Below are 21,780 nucleotides of genomic sequence, written 5' to 3' on the forward strand. Positions count from 1 at the left end.
AACATTGAATGAGCGGCCATAGGCCAACAGTATCTGTCCACCTAAATCACATGAGAATATTATCTAGAATTAACAAACATGCCACACTTTTCATAATAGTGGGATTTACATCAAATGCTTTCTTATTCCATAGTCAGCATAGTTCCACTTGCCAAGAAATTTTTGCCAAGGGTTACTTTTCCATTTTCATTTAACATTTATTATTTTATTTTATTTACATTATGAAATAATGTAAGCTTTTCCACGTACCCAAGTACATTTGCATTCCAAATACAAACTTATTCTAATTGAGTGAAATTTCTCAAACCACCTCACACTTTTATTCAGACTTGTTTTCTTCATACCAGGAAAAGAATCTTTGTTTGTTTGTGTGTTTGTTTGTTTGTTTGTTTGTTTGTTTTGGAGGCGGTGGGGAGGGATAGATGGAGAGGGAGAGAAAAATAATCTTGAGCAGGCTCCACGCCCATCACAACCCTGAGATCATGACCTGAGCCAAAATCAAGAGTCAGATGCTGAGCTGACTGAGCCCCCCAAGTGCCCCAAGAATCATTAGTTTAGACTATATCCTGTTATAAATGTGTCCTACCTACTGGTGTTAAGTGGGAAACAGCAAGGGTTGAATGACAGATGTGTAGGGCAAACAGAGACTGGAAGCCAGTTGGGAAAGGAGTAAAATCTTCCACCAAGGGATAGATGTGAGAAAGGACGTAGCATTGTCACGGTCCACATGAGCTGTCATTCCCGAAAGCATTTGAAGCAGGAGACCAAACACTCCCAAGCAAGTAAAGAGCTAAAAATGATCGCCAAGTTAATAATAATGATCCACATTCTGCTAATTTCAAGGTCCGAAATACTTAGAGAACATACTAATAATGAACAGTTGTGGATGCTTACCCTAGCTCATTTACCTTCTGGAATATTAAATGATAATTCAGTACAGCTGCACACAGAACATCTAAAGCAAAAGTTATTGAGAATGAAGCTTCACAATGGCCTCGTAGTAATATGCCTGCTCATGATATGCCCCACTTACCAGTCAATATACTATCAAGAGAAAATCTGAATTGCTTGGGTAAACAAGACATTTATATGCCATTTGCAGGATTCTGATACAATTTCTTCTAAATACAGAGAAAATAATGCTTCGGCTTTAAACTTAATCAGTGGTCTATACCCAATTTGTTCTCAGAATTGTCATCTCCTTAGACATTGATATAAGGAACCTAGCTCAGAAACATGGTGTCTGTAACCTACAGCAACGTGGTTGGCTACCTCACCCTACCTCATTCCACCCTCATAATGACAGTATGGTGGTGCTATTATCTCAGGCAGTCAAAGTTATGTGCCTCTTAATTTTCTAAAGCTGATCTGTGACTGCAACATTTCACAGACAGCAATACAGAAAGTACAGGATATTGAGCCCTGCCTATGGGCTCTTCCATAAATGGGGGTGTTCAAGGACAGATACATCCAGCCTTGGCAACTGGAGTTTGGGGGAAGAATTCCAGCATGTCTCCAATTATTTGAAAATAAAATACTCCCAAATAATGAGAGAAGAGTGAATCCCAGCCTAAAAGCTCTACCTTGGACAACGCTTTTGAGACATAATTCAGGCCATAATGTGCTCTTTAGCATATAATTCAACTTCAGATTTGAGAGGGGGATTCCCTGTTACATGGATGTACTGAGCAAAAGGCTAACCCAACTCACACTCTTAGTCATTTGAAAACATGAAATCCCAAGGGGCCAAATCTGCCCTCTCCTCCTTCCCTCGCCCAGTCCAACCACCAGTTAAACTGGGTGCCTCACGAATATCTCTACCCAGCCCAGATCTCTCTCCCAAGGTCAGACAAATGTTACACTATTCACAGGACAGTGTATTTCCAAAATCAAACTTAAGATCTTTCCCCAGCCTCATCATGTCCCAGTGCTTCCCACTCCATAAGTGCCACCAGCACCCAAAAGGTAGCCCATCTGGACACTCAGGGGTCATCTGGTGCCTCAGGTTACACATCCCAGCTATTACCAGTCCTAACTGTTTTGTCTCTCAAATGACTCTCAGATCTGCCCTCTTCTCCATGGTAGTCTGAGCTAAGGTCATCCTTGTCCTGCAATCTGCAGGCAATGCCTTACGCATCAGCCAACAGTGCAGCCCTGCTTCCATCTACTCTACCCAACAGAGCCAGAGCGCTCTTTACAAATTCAAATGGGACTTTACTACCCCATCCCATCCCACTTCTTTCCGGCCAAAAACCCAGTAGTGGATTGCTATTGCTCTTAGGATCAGGACAAAACTGCTTCCTGTGGTCTACACTGCCTTCAATGTCCTTGCCCACCACCCTCACCCACCCCAGTTTACATCAGGCATCTCTCCTCTTTCTCTCTCCACATTTGCCAACCCTTTTTAACCTACCATGCTCCCCGACCCGCAAAGCTTTAGACATCCTTTGTCTCCTCCCTGACACACGTTAACCCCCTCTTCACCTGGCTAATTCTCTGCCTGAGCTCCTATTCTCCAGGAAGCCAGGTCTGAGGCAATGACTACATAAATGCTGATGCTGTATTTAAGGAGATGCAAGTCCATGGTAGGAGGGAAGGCAAAGAAGCAAGCAATGGGGAGAACCATTCTGCCCAGGTCTCTCACCAAGGTCTTTTCCTCTCATTAGCCAAAACTCTTTCCATGGGGAGTGAGCTCACTCAGGGATCCAGGTTGTAGCTCCAATTTTATTCGTTGGGAAGCCAGACCACAACCCATTATGCATTGCTTTATCAAGTTCTTTTTTTAAAAATATTTTATTGATTCATGAGAGACACACAGAGAGAGAGAAGCAGAGACACAGGCAGAGGGAGAAGCAGGCTCCATGCAGGGAGACTGATGTGGGACTGGATCCCTGGTCTCCAGGATCATGCCCTGGGCTGAAGGCAGCGCTAAACTGCTGAGCCACCCAGGCTGCCCACTTTATCAAGTTCTAAAGTGACTAGGGAAAAACAGACTCAGGGTTGCTGAGTGTAGGAGGCTGCAAGGGGAGCAGAGTCTGGCCAGTCGGCAAAGGCTGCTCACCCTATGGCAGCAAGTACATCACCCCAATGTGGCAATATCCTGGGATATCAAACCAGCGGTGGGACACGCCCAAGATGTGGCTGTGTCTCTTACAACCCTAATAATGGTATTTTAATGACCCAGAAAACTTGCCAATTGTACAAAACTAAGGGAAAGTAGTCTAAAAAACTGTGTATAAACTTTGTTCCTATGACACTCCTTGGTTCTGTAGGAATTTTTTTCCAAGAGTATATATTGCCTTTATAACTTTATAAAATGGAAGCAAACAGTATCTCAAGAAGAGGGTGTAACAGGTTCCACAGTCATCCCTCAGGGAAGTACAAGATGGAGAGACCAGGAACATCCAGGGACAACCCAATCCCAAGGTGAAGATAGGACTTTAAGACCCTTTTCTGAGGAATCTCGTATGCTCAGGAAAAGGCTGCCCTACCTATAAATCTCAAATGAGGTCTTCATTTGGCCATAAAGAAGGGAAAGTGAAGACATGCATTTGAGAGTTGGCTTTGAAACCCTGATGTTACATTTCCATTCTAACTGCTGCAATATGGCAAGAACTCCCCATGTCACTTTCCAACTCGGTGACTATGGTCTTTTCCCAATTTATCTTTTTCTCTGAAACTTCTTCCTAACTAACTTTATTTGACATTGCAATAGTAAATAATAGATGTGAAACTTTTCACATCTGTACTGAAAAAAAAGTTACAAAATAAAGTTATATAATGCCTCCAGCTATCATTATAACTGAACAGCAGAGAATATTTCAAAATATTTTGAAAAAAGATTGTTATGAAACATCATCACATTTCACCAGTGATTCTCTAGTAGAGTGGTGACTGTTCTGTAGTTTCCATATTTTCTGCTATCAGCATAAATGTCTGTATATTATTCAAATACCTATTTTAGGAAATACATATTCTTCCAATATTTTTAATAAAATATCAATTGAAGATATATTTTTAAAGGATGGCATGTAATGCTGATAGTTTAAGAATGGCAAATATATTCAATCTACCTGAAAACAAATGGCATATCACATTTAAATGACTACACTCATTGATGCAGTAATATGACACGTGCAAATCTCTCCCAAGGAAAGAAATTTAGATGTGGATGAAATTTCATGCACAAAGAAATGTTGGGGAAAAAATGTTGACTGTTGTATCATATATGATCATGAAAAATCAGATAAATCAGGAAATGTGCCCAAATAATAAATGATTAAAAAAATTAAAATATATCCATATTGTGAACATCATAAAGATTTAAGAAATTAGATTTGTAAAAAATTTTAACTTTTTATCATGGAACTGCTTAAATGGGCAAAAAATACAGAGAATGGTATGTATAATGAATTCCCAAGTTCCCATCACCAAGTTGCAACAATTATCAATACACTACCGAATTGACTTCATCTGTACTCCCCCTAACTCTACCCCCCAAACATATTTAGAAGCAAAATCCTCACATTCATATCATTCCATCCATAAATTATGGAGTATGTCATTCCAAGATAAGGAGTCTTAAAATATTGCAGTATCACTATTACACTTAAAATATAAATGGTAAGTAGTTCCTTAATATAATCAAATCCATACTTGATGTTATAAGGAATTTTAATTCTTCTAATGACATGGGCAATACTTTGATAATTTAAGGGGAAAAGCAGGATACATATCTGTATATAGTGCATTATTCAAATACATAAAAACAAGCACGGAAAGAGATTATAAGGAATACATGGGCATTCTTAAATTTAATATACATAATCTCAGCTCTCCACAAATGAAGGGCCTTGACTTGTCATATTTCTGGTGCCCTCCCTGGAACCGCACCCCTGTGCATGGTCTTGTGGGTATATGAACATGGGTGTGGCTGTTAGCAGGTGAGCCATGCCCACCTCTGATACCCCATGCCTCCCCAATGAGCTTTGCTATCATCAGCAGACCACTGTGCTTGTATTTTATGGGAAGATGTATGTGCAAATTTGGGATTCCCAAAATCCTACTGAGATTTTCTTCCCAAATGTCATAAATCTATTACAGCAAAATGTTTCATAGAATTTATTTCTATTGGAGATATCATGCTTTTGGATTTATTTATTGAATACTTTTTTTTTCTTCCATTTAAAAAACCAGGGTGAACATAGTCACCAGGTTGTTGCGAAAATTAAATTAGCCAATGCTCACCAGGCACCTATCACAGTACTGGGAGCTCTGTGAGCCCCTTAGAAGCACTGCATTTACCTCTGAGTATAAAAAAAATAAAAAAAACATGTAACACCAGTCTTCCATTAGGAAGAAAATACTAAGTAAATTTCACTTCTTTTTTCTATTTTACCATAAAACTAAACATTACTTTTTACAAACTACATGATCTAATTACAAGCAGCAAGTAAATAACCTGTATTTTTTTAATCCAAGCTGTGGACTCCTATATCATTTTGAGTTTAACTCTCTTAAAACCTCTATATTCTTCAACTACTGAAAGACTATTATTTCATCATTCCACATTACATCCAAGTAGAAAATCTCCATCATACTATGTATTTTCAACGTTGAATTAAAAAGGCAGTAGTATAACTAAAGCAAATTTGTAATGAGTGATAAGAACCCTCATCAAGCTACTATGCGGTTTCTCCAATACAAACCTAAGGAAAAATCGATTGCTTGATAATAATTAGCCTAGATGATAATATTCTGAGGATCTATAGTTACCTGTATCTGGCCATAATATACTGTATTAATGAATATAAAATGGAGAAAGACAACTTTAGATTTTGAGTTTGAAGCTTTTAAAAATCCATGATTATAAAAGAAGTAAGAAATTGATGATTGTGTCCCAGCTTTTTCTTTCCCGGTATGAGACACACTTCCCATGAGTCATTCCCTCCCTTTGGAGTGTATGACTCAACAGTGATTGTATAAGACATTGCTACCTATTAAGCAGACTATATTTGGATCATGAAGCAAGTGGTGTAATCTGTCAAATACACTCAGAAAATGCTGATGGTTTGTAAATACGACTTTTTAAATTAGTGCAAAATAAATATATTCTTAACAATGCTTATAAATGGAAAAAAAATCTAGCCTACTATCCTTAGAAAGCATATGCATCACAGACAATTCAATAAGAATCAGCCCCCAAAAAAGTAAAATTTACAAGGAATCTCTACAGGTGATATGAATGAGTGCATAAGTGAAGTGTTTGCACACACATATGTGCGCATGCGTGTGTGCTGTGGGGGTGAGGGAATATTTAGCAGAATTACCTGACAAAATTTCAAAATATTCATTCCTTCTTTTAATAAAGGCCTCATTCAACAAATATTTGTCAAGTGTCTGTTAGGTGCCAGGCATCATTTTTGGTATATACAACACCCCAACTTTAATTTCAGTCTCCAACAAAACACATACTTCAGAATTTGTTGGCTTTCTCTGAAGGTGAGGGGTAGGGTATACAGTGCTTAATCTGTTTATCTCCCCAAAATTCTCCATTATCTTCAACCAATTAAAGGCTCTTCCACACAACATCCAAGGAGGCAATCTATTCTATTATGTACTTTCAAACTAGAAAGACAAAACAAAGTGAGACACCCCAAATTTAAGAAATGTCCCCAAGATCACATCGGTAGTCATTAGCAGAAGTAAGATTTGAACTTCAGCCAATTGGCTCCAGAGGAGAACACATCCTTTAGATGGACGGCTAATCCAGGGCAGGTGTGGGAGTAAAAACAGGAAGTCAGCAGGGCTGAGCCAAGCTTGTCTGATTCCTTCATTTTACCAACCAGAGAAGTGTCATGTTCCCCTCTACTGGGAAGAAGTGATTGAGGGGGCAGAGGGACGCAGAAGTGTTACCCAAATACACAGCCCTCCAGATGGAAACATGACCCTGAGTTCTGAGATTGCCCCTGCGAGCAAACACCCGTTCTGACATGAAACCAGTGCCTGGATGTGCATTCAGGCATATTGAGAAGCAAGGTTCAGTTTTGTGCATTCTTCTTTAAAGAAGGAATGCATATATTTTCTAGTTTCCCTATTTAATCATGTCTGATTATGCCAAGTCACTTGATAACTTTAGAGAAAGATTTAGGTAACTCAAATTAACATATTGTGTACATCACATCTAAGGAAGGAAATTCAGCATGCCTGGGTGACTGGTTTCCCAAGTCCTGCCCTATTGTACTTGGTAAAAGCGTCATTTCTCCCTCCTTAGTCTCATGCCAATGCCAGCAAAGAACTGTGACTCCAAATTCATGTCTAGATCACCATTCCTTCTTCTAAGGCTGCTTGTAAAATGTGTGCACAAATGTGCGTGTGTGTGTATGCCTACATGTGATCTACTCTAAAATCTACATTATCTCCTTTGTTTTCTTTTCTTTTTTTTTTTAATTTTTATTTATTTATGATAGTCACAGAGAGAGAGAGAGAGAGGCGCAGAGACACAGGCAGAGGGAGAAGCAGGCTCCATACACCGGGAGCCCGATGTGGGACTCGATCCCGGGTCTCCAGGATCACGCCCTGGGCCAAAGGCAGGCGCCAAACCGCTGCGCCACCCAGGGATCCCTCTCCTTTGTTTTCTTTTCCCAATTTCCTCCCATAATTACTATCATCTCATACACTAGATTTCATACAAGTCTGAAAGGTTTTTTTTAAAGATTTAATTTATTCATGAGAGACAGAGAGAAAGAGAGAGAGAGAGACAGGCAGAGGGAGAAGCAGGCACCATGCAGGGAGCCCGATGTGGGACTCAATCGGGACTCCAGGATCACACCCTGGGCTGAAGACAGGCACCAAACCGCTGAGCCACCCAGGGATCCCCACAAGTCTGAAAGTTTTAAGCGTCTCTTTAAAAAACACAAACAAATATGTTCAGGGATTCAAAAAACTGAAATCTTTCACAAAGGAGAAAAAAAATCAAGTGTTTTGGGATGTAAAAAGTATGGGGATATGCCACTATTATTGCATTTCTTCTTCATGGCGGTTAGCTCAAGAAGTCTGGAACTGGCTTCACCTGGATTGCTTCTAGGTTAATCAGGAAGCCAACAAAGGAGAAGAAGGAAGGGAAGGAGGAGGGGACGAAGGAAGGAAGGAAGGAAGGAAGGAAGGAAGGAAGGAAGGAAGGAAGGAAGGAAGGGAGGGAGGAAGGAAGGAAAGGAGGGAGGATCTTGTCCACTCACAAAAGAAGAGTTCCAAAGATTCCAAAGCCCCACTCACTAGCATTAATCTCCATAAAATGCATTTAATGAATGACTTAACTGAAAACGTAATAATTACACAATTAGAAAATAATCAGCGGAGATTACACACAAATCCTTCTCTAGCTCTTGGCCCCACATTCCAGGCTCAACTGAAATTACATGTAAACCCCACTGATTTGCCCTCCATTGAGCCAAAGTACAATGGCACAGAATGAATGCAGGGTGCAGAACATCACACACAGAAATCATGGTGTCTGGAGGGTTTTCAGGCCACAACTGGTGTCATAAAACTCAGCAAAAACACCAAAGTACCATGAGTCTCCCCCTTCACCCCCCGCTCCGATTCATCCATCCTATGTGACTAGAGAAAATGGAATCCTTGCAAAGCATTGATTGATTAGGTTTCTACGCTGATTCTCATTTCATTAGTGGCCTGTGGGCATAGGCGAATACTTTTTAGCTTAATCAGTACACAACACATCCGGCACATAAAACAAGCCAATCATCCATCCCTAAATAATTATATTATAACAAGTAAAAAGAAGTCAAAACCAAAGATGGTCAAGGAAAACAAATGTATTGTTATAATTAGGCAACACTTATTTTAACAATTCCATTTAGGAATTGTCCATAAACCAAAAGTAGGTTAGATCCCAAGGTGAGATCCCTATTTCTCAAAAATTAATGATGCATAGGTGTAGCTGGAGCCTGAGAGAGGGCATTAATGCTGATGCAGCCAACCTCCCTGTAGTCCACACCACACTCAATGCCAGGGCTTCTTTCACACTATTCCCAGAAATCCTCAGCTTCCCTTGGAAAAAGATCTTTCCAGGGAAAATTAGAGCCAAACAATTGGAAGACAACAAGTTTCTCTTTATTTTACTGCAATTTGAGTAAAAATTATCAAATTGTCCACTCAAAGTTTTTATGTTTGCATTCCTGTTTCATCATCAGTTCTACTATAATCATTAGTAGGGTACTTGTAGGACTGTATCAGAACATATCAAGGAAGCATAAGATCAAGTATGTATCTCTTCTAAAATCTTTTTTAAAATCTTGCTCAATTTTCTTCCACACAAATTGTACCTCTTATAAGTTAACAGTAGATAATAAATTAAATGCTAAACTGGCAATTAATCAACTCAGTTCACAGTCCTCATTTCACTGTATCTGGTCAGGATGACGTAGCACCACAGAGAGAGAGAAGAAAGAAGGAAAGAGAGACAGAGAGAGAGAAGGAGGGAGGGATGGAGGAGGGAAATGAAAGAAATTATAGAAAGGTGAAGAATCACCACCTGCCATTTGCTTGCAAGTGTTTTTGCTTCTCTAGTTTATTGTTCCTGTGTATGAGTGTGTCCACACGTACATATTGAGTAGACCGGAATTTAATTTTCTATATAGAATCACCTACATCTCACAAAGGATTTGAAGTAGATGCCCTTCACCTGTAAGGAAAGTGTATAAGTCTCTCCTTCAACCTAAGGACTTTCTAAACACACCTGAAAAAAGGCAGCTAGTTGACACCGTTGCAACGGTGTGCTAAGCAATGGTTGCCAAGTAAGAATCATAGTAGCTCAGAAGAGAGCTTATTCTAGCTTATTTTCTAGGTTGAGGAGCCTTAAGAGGGAGGAGTGACCTGAGAAGAGCTTGAAATGATGTTAGGATAGATGAGAAAAGGTGTGAAAAGAAGATAAAAGACAAAGGCCCGGGAGACAAAAAAAAGGCATAAGATTGGAACACTTGAGTGTGGTTTCCATCACTTTCACTACTTCTGATACCACTACAGCCGCTACTGTCAGCATCATTATGGCACACATTGGGAAATGTACTGGTACCCATTCTAATCAAAATCTTAAAATGGAAACTTAAAAAAGCTAGTGTCATTGGAGCTAATGGATCGTGGAATGGAAGCACTAACAGAAAATAAAGCTACAACCAGAAACTGGATCTAAACTGTCAAAGCTTAGAAAGCCTGAAAAAAAAAAAAATCATGTGTTTAGATTTTAACCTGTAGATACCCGGAGTTCGGAAGGGTCTCTGGCCACAACAGACAAGCTGAAAGATGTATTTCAGAAACATCAAATTGGTAGTGATGTTAGGATGAATCCGGGAGGCAAAAGGAGGCGACCTCAATCCAATAAGTGAGGTGTGTTTGTTCTAACGCAAGACAAATGAAATTTTTATGAAATTCTCTAGTTCGGTTTTGAAAAAGACAAATCAATGTTGACAAATCGAGGCATGAAAGAAAGGATGCGGCACCAGGGTCAGAAAGTGCGTCTGTGGTGTTTCTTTTAATCAAACAGTTCAGAGGCAGGCCCTGTTCAATAATTAAACGCTGGTTCTCAATGCATCATTCCACTGTGTCATTCAGGAATACCCAGGAAGCAGCCAGGATGAGTGCAGGTCATTTGACTTCAGTTGGAAGAATTCTGATCAATGAAGTAATAAGCACACGAGGCATTCCTCCCCAGACACAGCCAGTCGCCAGAGTGGCTGCTGTGTGCGCAGCCGAGACCAGAAAGTCACACGGCCACGGCAGCACATGTGAGCTGCAAGCAGGTGCTTGGAAGACAGATTCGCGGCCTACGTGCTTCTGCAGCCCAGCATTCCAGATCCGCACATTTTGGAAGGCGCTGACAATTCATAGGGTTTCTCTCCCAAGACCCTGACCCAGATGGCACAACCAGTAGGGGTGGGAGCTGAGATTTCCACTGAGGTCCATCAGGCCAGGAAGGCGAGCGTCTGAAAGAGGCATGTGCTCACTGAGCTTTGCCTGGCATCTCCCAGCCTCCAAAAGGACTCTCCAACATTCCTCCCCATGACCCATCCATGTTGTCACCCCCACTTCCATCTGGCTGGCTTCCTCCGGTGTTGGAAAGGGAGCAACCTATTCATTTTCAAGTTTATACCATCATCTCATTGCGTAAAGGACCTGGGCCAGCTTGCAGAACTGTGCAGAAGACAGAATAATGAATAAAGAAGTTGGCGATGTGAAGAGAAGAGAAATGAAGGGAGGAAAACAAGGTGGTGGGAATAAAGGCCATAAAAAGGAGCAATATCCGAGTGTGTGCTGGGGATCGCACGTGTGGGGCTCACTGCACGAGACTGAGTTTTCAGCCACAGAAACGGGAGAAGATGTGTGGTAGAGGGACACGGCCTACAGATCTGCCTTCACTATTGGGTGTTTGGAAGATCTGAACCAAAACAAGGGCAAAAGTCAGTAAGATGCCCAGGACAGAAAGAGGTAAGTAGTTGAAATAAATGAGAAAACTAAGGCAGGGCCTGATGCCTGGGCCACAGAGAAAGGGAGCGTAAGGCAGGGGGGAGGGGGGTGGTGGGCAGCGGGAGCCCTGTGCACAGCTCACAAAGGCGGCAAGGCCCAGCGGATGGGAGGCTTCACCACGCTGTCTCTGGCCACCTTGGCCAGGCCAGAGATGGGAAATTGAAGGTTAGGAATTTGCAGATTTTACCCCAAGCCTCCTGTCAACCAAAACAGAGAAGAAAGTCATGAGAGTGTAACAGTATTCCTCAAACTGGCATCTATTTAATGCTCTTCTGATAGGTCACAACTGCAATGTCACACAGACACACTCGGTGCGAGAAATACTGGCAAATGCGGGATTAAAACAAATCTACATTTGTCTCTTGGCCGTCGGTGTGCTGACATCCTGAGAGGTCAGCCTGGTAGGAGACCCGGGAAACTTCTCTTCATGCTCCAGTGAGGGGCCTTCCTATGACAAGGGCTTTGCAGAATATAGTCTGGGAAAAATGGCTTCACTAACAATGGTCAAGAGAAAAAAAGGTTCACAAGTTCAGTTTTTCTCTGGTACCAAGACCTGTGAGATGTCTGGGCCGTGGGTTCCCATGAAGGACACACTGCATCATAAGTGGAGGTCAACATTCTCCACATCAGCCCTCCCATAAATGTCCAAATAACAGTTCTCTGACAACATACATGGGCCACGTATATAAAACAAAGGAAAAACTGTACATGTAAATTTTGTTTTAAAGGCCAAAGCTGTCATCTGTTTGCCTAACATGGTTCTCTAGTGATCTGACTTGGTCTAAGACTAAAATTTAGAACAGCAAGAATAGATGATTGCATGTACTTCACGTAATCTCAAAGAAATGTTCTAAACTGATGCCTATGCTGAGTTTCTACAGCTTAAGAGTTAAAGGTCTTTGGAAGAACTTGCAGATAATCTACACTGCCAATTAAGGACAGATTGATTTATTTCATGCATAAACAAAGAAAAGGACTGGGGTTTTAATCCTCTAATAAAAACTAAGGATTTATGCTTAAATAGAAAATTCTATGACTGATTCTTGGAGACAGGCAAAGGGAAAGGTGACAGAAATGGTCACGTGTTCTCACCAACACGTCCATGCAAGTCTGCTCAATCAAAAGGTATCAAAGTTCTGCACTATACAGCTTGTAAATAAGTCTTTTATCCTGGAGGGTTTTTAAAGCAGATATTGCAAATTACCCATTTAAACAATTTAAAAGTTTTCAGTATTGTACCCATAGGACAACAAATTTTAATGACAGTAACTTCTTGGGGCACTTCCAAGATAAGTTGGATAAAAAATGTAATACAAGTAACTAAATGAGTTAAATAGGATTTCTGCTATATGCCAATTATATTTAAAGAATGTCTGCCAAAAATAATGACTAGGTTTTCGGAGTAATTGATCTTAAGTCACTCTTGGACAGCGAAGGACCACTCACCAATTGAGACCACATCCATTTTGATGGGAATGCCTTGTCTCCTTTTTATCCTCAATAGCAATAGGGCATCCAGCGCAGTTTCATGTTGAGAAAGAGAGGCCAAATATAGTTTCATTTGTCCATTTTTTGAAATTGTTCTTATCAGAGAGGTAAATCTTACTCTACTAGATGCTAGTGGAGGTCCCCCTATGAGCATAAACATCAGGTAAGGGCCCAGACTGTCCTGGTCCCAGAGTTAAAGATGGGAGCAGAGGGCAGGGCAGGTGGCAAACATCCAACCAGCTGCAAAGAGCAGCCCTATCTATCTTAGAACAGCTGTGCTCACACTCTGTGCATTGTGTAGAATAGACACTGGGGTCCTCTACAGAGGAGGGAGCCCACAGTAAGGGTGGAGTCAAAATCCACTCCCCTAGGTAACCCAGCCAGAATCGGGGTCAGTGTGGGCTCCCCTTATTTCTACCCATGTTTCCTAAAACTACGTCCATACCTCTCAGTGTCCTGTGAGTTGGTAAAGTATCATTTGCTCCTTCTGAGGGAGGAGAACCGAATTTCCCACTCTTCTACAACTGTCAGGCTTTGGGCCTCCGTCTATGTTTCAGAGCCCCTGTTATTTATCACATGAGGAACCAAAGACAAGAAAATAACTAAAAATCTATGTTTTTTTAAAAAAAAATAACAATAAACTTCGGTAGCCAAGGACTGTAGGCAATGATACTGACGTTCTGAAATGTCTTTGCAAATTGATAAACCCAAAATATCCGCTGAGGCTTTTTCTTAGATAAGGTCCATATACTGCTTTCTGACCAAGATGAAGCCTCTCACTGCAGGTGATACAAAGGTCTAGCTGCCAGTTTTCCAAGACATTTGCATAACAACTGCCCATCACGAAGCACTTTGGGATTCTCTTAGCTTTAGAAGCAACTGAAAAAGAGACCTGTTTGCTAAGACTTTATGGAGAGTGACTATGCCACCCCTAACATGCTATCTTTCTTTTACTTGCTCAGGCCTTCAGTAGGACATGGGCCAACCAAACCATAAATACACACAGGCCGAGCCCCTATTAAATTCAAGGTTCTCTGCTGAAGGAGACTGAACAGAAGTATGAGCCATTCTTCCCAGACTCAAAGAGACAGATGGCAAAACTGGGGTAAGGAAATAAATGTATACATTAGATACATAAACGTGTTAGGTTGGCCTTCAGCCTCGAGCTCGAATTCAGGCCACATCACATACTGCCCTGGTCACTTTGCTTACCTATACAGCATGTAAGGTGCTCTGCATGGCGTCTGTCCCAAAGTAATTTCTTAACAAACTAATTATTATTATCTCTATAAGACCCAGAAACCAAGAGAATTTTAATGATCATTGTTGGCCTAATATACATTAGTCACTCTATCTATCTATATTTATCTATCTATCTAATGTATATAAATGATATCAGTATATTCATTAATTCTCATACTCCCCTCAAACACTATTATTAATTGCACTGATTTGGCAAAATTCCAGTAACCTACAAACAGCAGGTCTGGATTCAAACTCTATCTGATTCCAAGCCTGTGCTCTTTCCACTAAAGAACTCTTAGGCTACAATTTACAACTACACTGTCCAGTGTGGCTATTTAAATTTAAATTCTAACCAGTTTGGGGGCACATGGGGTGTTCAGTTGGTTAAGTGTCTGCCTTTGGCTCCAGTCAGGATCCCAGGGTTCTGGGATGGAGCCCCACATAGGGCTCCCTGCTCAGCAGGGAGCCTGCTTCTCACCCCCCTACCTCTACTTGTGCTCTCTCGCGCTCTCTCTCTCTCTCAAATAAATATATATATTTTTAATTCTAACTAGTTCAAGTAAATCAATTCGAAATTTAGTTCTTTGGTTGCACTAGGGCTCAAAAGCCACATGTGGCTTGTGGCCACGATACTAGACAGCAGACATCCACTGGGCAGCACTGATCCACATAAAGACCAACAGAGAAAACTATTTTTCACAGGCCAGGAAAATGGTATCTTTTCAGTTAAAGCATGATGAACTGAAGGGAAGTGATACATTCTACAGTCTTGTGTGAAGCTGCCCAAAGCATCATGAGCATAGTTGAGTAAAACACCTGTGTCTTCAACCTTTAGGTCTATATTATATAATACTTAGGAAGAAACATTTAAATTCCTAGAAGCTGCTGTAAAACAAAATTTCATGGAACACAGTAAAGTGGGGCATTAAGAATCGCTCTTGGACTCAAGCCAATGTCAACTAGTCTGTAGACCTACTTAGGGTTTTTCTTAGGTGCTTGCTTAGATGCTTGCCTGGGCTTTTTGCTGCCTAAAACAAGAGTCAAAATGACCAAACATTTGAATTAGCCTCCTATCCAAGAACTCTGTTTAACCAGCCTTATTAAAAAAACAAAAAAATACAAACAAACAAACAAAAACCTATTTGTAGAATAGCATCTTCTTTCCATTTTCACTCACTCCTTTAATCGAGAAACATTTATTCATCACCTACTGTGTACCTGGCACTGGTTAGGATGCCAAAGACACAGCAATGAACCAAAGCAAATGGAGTCACTGGGATCAGAGCATTTATACTCTGAAATCTTCTCTCTTCACAAAACAGTAAGGTTTTACTATGAAAGATGATATTCATGTTCAGGAAATAATTTTGCTGACATAATTCAGCAAATAATGACACATCCCAAGTCCAACCAATAACTTAATTCCCTCTAGTATATAGATTTCTTTCTGCTCTGTCTTACTACTTCTCTGTTTTATACTTAATACTCTGTGTTTAAAAGAAAACCATAGATGGCATCTCTAAGACTGAGTCCCCAAACTGGCCTTAAGTTAAGCTAATTGCAGTTGCAACCTTCCCCAGAAATACAGTCTTAACAAACCAAGAATTTCAAAAAAAAAAAAAAACAAAACAAAAAACAAAAAACAAAAAACCAAGAATTTCCTATCAGTTAAAATGAGCCTGCCATGTGGGCCCTCCCCAACCCCCAAAGGAAGATGAGGCAGTCTGCTGATAAGACCCCCTCTTCTTCCCCTAAGAGTAAACCACCTTGTCTGGAACAATCCTTTTCTTTTGCTAATAACTTTCTCACCCCAACCTTCTCCTACAAAAACCTCCCATTTTGTACAACTTCTTGGAGCCGCCCTCTGTTAGCTGGATGGGATGTTGCCCCATTCATGAATGTTTCCATAAAACCAATTAGATCTTCAAATTTATTAGGTTGAATTTTGTTCATTAACGTCTATACATATTACACTTATTCTCAGCGAAACTTAAAATACTTAATTTCTCCTCAAAGATGGGAAGAAAATTGTACAAAAGACCCACTGTATGTCCAAGCTCATACACAAAGTAGAGACCCTAGAGTCTCTATTATTAGCACCTCTAAGAATCGCTGTTCAGATCTTTGAAAGTCTGCTTTTTATGTCTGTGCATTTAAATTAGGAAAGCCAATAAGATGGGGGCAATGCAGGATGCTAAAGCAGATCAAATGGATAGGAAGACGAAAGAATTTTTTCCTTTTATTCATTTGTTAATAATTCCTAAAATAGTGAGTCTACAGAAGCCAATGTGATTGAATATTGTTTTGTGGTCTGTGAAATGAATTTACACACCTTCTAATCTCTTCTCAGTGGCCTGAGGCTGAGTGGTCATGAACAATGGCCATTTTTGACTGGATTCTAAGAAACTGTACTATTTTTAAACTCAGTATAATGGAAAATTCCACAGGAACAGAAAACAGTAAGACAACATAAAACAGGAACATAAAAGGATAAAGAGAAGGGATAATGTCAGTAATTTCATTTTTATGTAACACAACTCTATAGCCTGAAAAAGCAAATTTTCTTGGTATTGTCTGAAAAACTTGGGAGAATGAGAGGGACACATGAGAAGAGTTAGTTCCATTAAGGACAGTCAGAATGAAAGCTGTAATTCTAAAGCATTTGGTCTTTTAAGGTCCGCATTATTTTTACTTTGGTTAGAAGAGGTAAGAAAACAAATAGAAGGAGACTTCCATTTAAATATGAAAGAAAATAAAGCTGCCATCCTGCATTCCTCTCATTCCCAGGACCTCACACAGTCCCTTCAAAAATGCAGCCATCTGAAAAAGGAGAACATTCTGATGTGGGAAGAAGGTTCCTTCGTAGAGAAAGATCAGTATGTGGTTTGCAGGAGACAAGATTCTCTTGGGTTTTTCTGCATGAGAAATACAACCATTATATTACATTGAACACAGATGGCAAGGTGACTGAAAGACTCCCACCAGACACCTCTTAGTCTAATTTCTCCCTTGATTTGTCTCTTACTAAATATAAAAGTTAAATTTCTTCTTTTTACTTTACAATCTGTTGGTCCTATACCAGTGGCTTCCAGTCAATCCTTTGCTTCCTTGATCCCAAATTCACCAAACTTTAAATTGATTTTCAAAACATTTTTCCATCAAATAAATGTGTTTGTGAACTCTTTCTGACCAATTGAATTTTTTTTTCTCAAGTAGTTCCTACTAGAGATGCTCTTCTTACTCATCTGACCATCCCTGTCACCATCAATTCCCAGTATCATATTCTAACAGTTGAAGTACAGCGAATATTTCTGCCTACAAAGAATTTACAATTCACTTCGGGAGGTAAGTCACAGATGATGTGGGAAACAAAGGCAAAAGAGAAAACTTAGATTTCCTTGCTGCTTACAGCCCACTAACAAGTCCTTGAAACAGGTAGAGTGACCTTCCTCTAGGTCAGCTGCCTAGACGTCAATACTTTGCTAAGGCCAAGAGGAAATCTCAGCTTAACATTATCCCAATCCCCAGGATCCTGTAGGTCTTCTTTAACATGTAAAAATTCATTCCGAAACTTCCTTTCTTTCCCCCAAGATACATGTTGGCAATCATCCCCAAAGCATATGATCCACCAACGTACATCTGAAGGGTCTCATGACTAAGGTTTTATTAGACAGCAATAAACGACCTTTTCCTAACAATCGCTAGCCCTTTCAAGGTCCTGGACACCTTGCTTCCAAAATTCCTTAGAGACCTATGCTCTCTCTAACCTCCTCCCAACTTGAAAGTATACAATAGGCCACCCTCATAACCCCAGTATACCTCTTGCTACCCACGGATCCTGTCCTCGTGCTTTAATAAAACCACCTTTTTTGCACCGAAGACATCTCAAGAATTCTTTCTTGGCTATCAGCTCCAAACCCCACTACTTCAAATCACACCAATATATACATGGTATGAAGGATAACAATACAAACCAGGAGATTACACTTTCTCTAGAGACTTTTTAAGGGTAGTGTTTACTGTATAACTGAAGAAAGATCTCTTTTTCATAAAAAGTAGTACTTAATTAGGGTCGTTAAATTAATTGAGGAGCCATGAGACTGATGTGGCCCTATTGCCAAGGTAGCCTAAGTAACTGAACCAAAATCTAAGCCTGTGTATATCCTCGGGTTGTGAAATTGGAACCTAAGGAAAACCAATTACACAGAGCCAACTAGGCTTTAAGTGATAGCCAATCAATAATAATTTCCTTTCTTTGCTTCTGCATCTTCTATACATAAGGCTGCCCCCCCCCCCCCCCCCCGCTCCTGTCAAGGAAGCACTCCTGTCCACTTGCCAGTTTGGCACTCTCCAATACAAAATGATTTTTGCTCAATAAATTCTAAAAATTGTTCATGTGCCTCAGTTTACATTTTAACGAGGTTTAAAATAAAAGGAAGACTGTTAGAAAGAGAGAGGCGTGGGAACACAATTGACAGGAGCAATCGTACTGTCTCTGAATTCCAGAAACAGAAACAGCATGCATTCGTTACATTTTGGAAGACAACACATGACCAAATTTGACTACAGGAAAAGATTTTGTAACTTTTGTTAATCATTGAGTTTTACTGACCCTCTTTCCAGAATATTCAGGGCTGGGAATGGTCACCTTACCCAATGCGAGCTTGGCCCCATCTATCATCGCCAATGAGGATGAGAAATGAACCAGGCTAGAGAAACATCACTACTATCTCTAATGTGGGGAGTGTTACTTTCAAATTGATTAAAATAACTACCTTTACATGGTGCCCTCCAGTTACACAGCTGCCTCACATCCCTGTCTCATCCTCATAAGCACTGAATTTTAGTGCAAGTCACAAATTAGTATCTGTACTAAAAAAAAAAAATCTGCGGTTAGGTGACACTGTTGGTCACCCTGTTGTAAATGGTAGAGGTGAGATTTTCACACCTGGTCTTCAGACCCCACGGTGCTCCCCCTGCCAGCCCGCCATCCCCAGTGAAGAACCCACACCTGTTTAGCACTAGCTGACGAGGTCACGTTGTTCTTTCCTGAAGGTTCTTCCCTAACTGATAACTCCCACGACTACAATGCAGAGCTGAGTTAATCATCCTAATCTACAGCACAGACAATTAAGTAGAAATATGAGAATCCCATGCTTGGCTGTTACATACTCCACACTGTCACCTGATGCCTTCTCCGTGATCAATTTTATGGCACATCTACCACATTTTTCCCAAGAGCCTGAATCACTGTAATTCCTCACCAAAGCAGGGAAATATGTTTCCCTGACTTATAATCAGTAAGGTTTTTTTTTTTAAAGGTTTTTATTTATTTATTTGAGAAAGAGAGGGAGAGGGCATGGTCAGGGGAGGGGTAGAGGGAGAAGCAGACTCTGTGCTGAGCAGGGAGGCCAATGCACCTATGCAGGCCTCAATCCCAAGACCCCAGGATCATGACCTGAGCTGAGGGCAGACACTTAATTGACCGAGCCACCCGGGCACCCCATCAGTAGAGTATTTTTAAATATCTGAAGATGTAGGGGATCCCTGGGTGGCTCAGTTTGGCTCTGCCTTCTGCCCAGGGCATGATCCTGGAGACCAGGAATCGAGTCCTACATCAGGCTCCCTGCATGGAGCCTGCTTTTCCCTCTGCCTGTGTCTCTGCCTCTCTCTTTCTCTCTCTATCTCCCATGAATGAATAAATCAAATCTTAAAAATAAATAAATATCTGAAGATGTAAATGTAAATACATACATGTCTGCCTAACAATCTGCTCAGTTATGATCTAGTATGCCTACAAAAGACATGTTGCCTATTCAATAAGCTATGCTTCACAGAAAGAGTGGTTAGAGGACCGCTCAAATGCCACTGTTTTACAAAAGGATTAAACAACCTCCTGTTTCTGCGAGACTCAACAGACGCTAGATCTTCTCTTGTCTGAGTTTTGATCTTGTATGGTCCACATGGCAAGGCTAACTCTCCCCATAAAAATCAGAGGAACCAAATTCACCTCTTGGCTCTACAGTCACCCACTGACCTGTATGTGTGGTGTCTGTGGGAAACTCACAGCTGAGGCAAACCAGGGTGTTTTCTGCCCCCTTGAAAGAGCTAAACAATAACCTAAGAGTGAGTTGGAGAGAAGGAAAGAAAGAGGGACTCCTGATTACACTCTGGATGATTTCCTAAATTTCTTAAAGATGGATAGAATAATGGAGTCTGATTTCTCAAAGGCAGGCATTAATTTTCCTTAGTCCAAAACTATATCTCAAAGTATATTTTATTCATATTCAGAAAGGGATCAATGGAAGGCCAAAAAGCAGGAATGCAGACCCCGCCAGTGCCCAACCCCAGGGGACCGTCATGGTACGGTTTTTTGTCAGCCCTACCTTTTCTTTTTAGTATTCATGAACACTTAGCAAATAATCACATCGCACTGATTCAGGGACATATATCCTGCCTTAAACGTGAAACTCCAGCGTGTTTATCTGACACAGGGATGCACTTTCTCTCCATCTCCAGTAAGAGCAAGGAGCAGACACGACAGGCAAATGAGCTCGCGATGAACTCTCCATCCCAATGTCTCTACCTGCCCTGCTATTCATCTTCTGCAGTCTACACAGAACTCTTTCTCCTTCAAAGCAAGCTCTAGGGTTACGGAAGAAAAATCAGGTGCAACGAACAGGAACCACTTCACTTGTTAGCCAAGAAGATGTTGGAGATGCTGAAAAATGAAAAGTTAGGGCATCGTGTAATCCAGCCTCAGGCTGGCCTTTGAGTTGAATGTCTTAAAGGTCCTATCAGACAGTGATGCCCAGTGTTTAATGCCTTGATCACCCACATTTCACTTGTGAGTTTCTGAGGACTCCCTGACTGAGAAAAACAATGTATTACCATGCGAGATGGAATGGATGCTATTTATTTTCACTTTTTAAGGGAGACAGCTGAAAGATATCTTGTTCAAAGGAAGGCAAAAGACAATCACGTGTCACGGGCTCAAGGTAAGCCAGCTGGCACTACCAGCCATGCCAAGCAGGCTACCAATTTATAATTCAAATGTTGGAAAGGTTTATCATTTGTATGTTCAACTTCCTTCAGCAAACATTTACTGCTCTGCCAGTAACATGAGCCAAAATGCTACTACATTCTGCTAAGGGGGCACAATAAGATAAAAGGCTAGATGAACTCCCCATTTCTCCACAAAGGGTTCCCCAACGGGGTAGCCACTGGCAAACAAATGTGATGTGCTGTGATTTGAAGTAGAGAATAAAATTCCATTTTATTATCCACGACCCAAAGGCCTGGGATTCCATTGAGTCATTCTTTGAACTCAAGGTGTATTTGTCTAAAATGGGTGTATGTGTGTGTGTGTGTGTGTGTGTGTGTGTGTGTGTGTGTCTAAAATGGGTGTAACATGTGTCACACCAGACCACATTAAAAGACCACTTGCTATGGCTCACCATGAAGACCAAACTGGACAGGTAAGCGTTATGAGGAGACAGTTTTGTG

The 21,780-nt window shown here is 40.8% G+C and overlaps 1 long non-coding RNA gene across 3 annotated transcripts in view; it reads left to right on the plus strand.

Moving 5' to 3' along the window:
- Nucleotides 1–21,509, plus strand: part of LOC140630344 (uncharacterized) — a 94,802-nt gene extending 73,293 nt beyond the window's left edge. Inside the window, exons 9-11 of one of the 3 annotated variants that reach the window (XR_012028108.1) lie at nt 13,992–14,134; nt 17,491–17,619; nt 20,794–21,509. This is a non-coding gene — a long non-coding RNA (uncharacterized lncRNA). Of the gene's footprint in view, nt 1–13,991; nt 14,135–17,061; nt 17,394–17,490; nt 17,620–20,793 lie in introns of those variants that run through there. The other 2 variants (XR_012028110.1, XR_012028109.1) reach the window with 2 other exon arrangements.
- Nucleotides 21,510–21,780: the final 271 nt, after the last annotated feature.

The sequence above is a fragment of the Canis lupus genome, chromosome 1 (assembly GCF_048164855.1).
Source record: "Canis lupus baileyi chromosome 1, mCanLup2.hap1, whole genome shotgun sequence".
NCBI classification, from domain to species: Eukaryota; Metazoa; Chordata; class Mammalia; order Carnivora; family Canidae; genus Canis; species Canis lupus.